Source organism: Bison bison, unplaced genomic scaffold, assembly GCF_000754665.1.
Source record: "Bison bison bison isolate TAMUID 2011002044 unplaced genomic scaffold, Bison_UMD1.0 scf7180017864301, whole genome shotgun sequence".
Classification (NCBI taxonomy): Eukaryota; Metazoa; Chordata; class Mammalia; order Artiodactyla; family Bovidae; genus Bison; species Bison bison.
The window spans coordinates 612,630-613,924 of NW_011494873.1; the positions used below are offsets into that span (position 1 = coordinate 612,630).

The 1,295-nt window shown below is 38.5% G+C and overlaps 1 non-coding gene across 1 annotated transcript; it reads left to right on the forward strand.

The window, feature by feature from the left end:
• Positions 1-354: 354 nt before the first annotated feature.
• TRNAG-CCC lies at positions 355-427 on the forward strand. Its single transcript has one exon. It is a non-coding gene; the product is annotated as a tRNA-Gly (tRNA).
• The last annotated feature ends 868 nt before the right edge of the window (positions 428-1,295 follow it).

Genomic DNA, 1,295 nt, shown 5'->3' on the forward strand with positions numbered 1-1,295 from the left:
TTTGTTATGATAAGAGTGGGGAAACTGAGTCAAGAGTTAACAGCGCACAGCCATGCCTAGTAAAGGTACCAAATATTTGGGATCTTAGCTCAGTAATAAAAATTCACCTATTCAACAGCAGCATTCTTTTACAAAGTGAAATAGGCAGAGCCATCAAGCGTATAATGAAGGAAGTACTCCCCAAGTGCTTCAGTTAAGAACTTTCCAAAGGAATGTGTGACAATATATAGGGAAAGATTTGTACTCTCTAAAAGATGTATATGCTTTTACCCAGTAATTCATCTTGAAGGACTCAAACCTAAAGAAATAAAAGAGCTGTGGGCAAAGATTTTCAAAAAAGGATTCACAGAGACTTCCCTGGTGGTCCAGTGGTTAAGACTCTGCACTCCCAATACAGGGGGCCCAGGTTTGATACCTGGTCAGGGAACTAGATCCCACATGCCACAGTTAAGTCTTCTTAAGCCACGACTAAAGATCCTGCATGCCACAATGAAGATGGAAGATCTCAAGTGCCAAAACTGACTGGGTGAAGTCAAATAAATAAATTAATTAAAAAAAAAAGAATTCACAGAAAATCAAATGTTCATCAACAATGAAATAGTTAAGTTTTATAATACCCATCCCAAGGAATATTATGTAGCCTTGAAAGATACATGTTTATGGAGAATACACAATAACATGAGAGAATGCTTATGATATGAACTTAAGAAAACAAAATAGAATGAAAAACTAAGTAAAAAAAAAAAATTTATAACCAAAGAAATACAAAGAAAAAAGACAAGAAGGAAATTCACTCCAGTGTTACTTATCTGGGTAAAGGGATTTTAATTTAATTTCCTTCTCTCTTTTTCTGAAACTTTTAGATTTTCTCTAATGAGTGCCGAAGAATTGATGCTTTTGAACTGTGGTGTTGGAGAAGACTCCTGAGAGTACCTTGGACTGCAAGGAGATCCAACCAGTCCATCCTAAAGGAAATCAGTCCTGAATGCTGAAGCTGAAACTCCAATACTTTGGCCACCTGATGGGAAGAACTGACTCTGATGCTGGAAAAGATTGAAGGCGGGAGGAGGAGGGGACAACAAAGGATGAAATGGTTGGATGGCATCACCGACTCAATGGACATGAGTTTGAGTAAACTCTGGGAGTTGGCGATGGACAGGGAGGCCTGGCGTGCTGCAGTCCATGGGGTTGCAAAGAGTCGGACACAACTGAGTGACTGAACTGAACTAATGAGCATATTGGATTTTATATTTAGAAAAGTATATAGTTTCAGGATGTAATGGGCCTCATCTCAT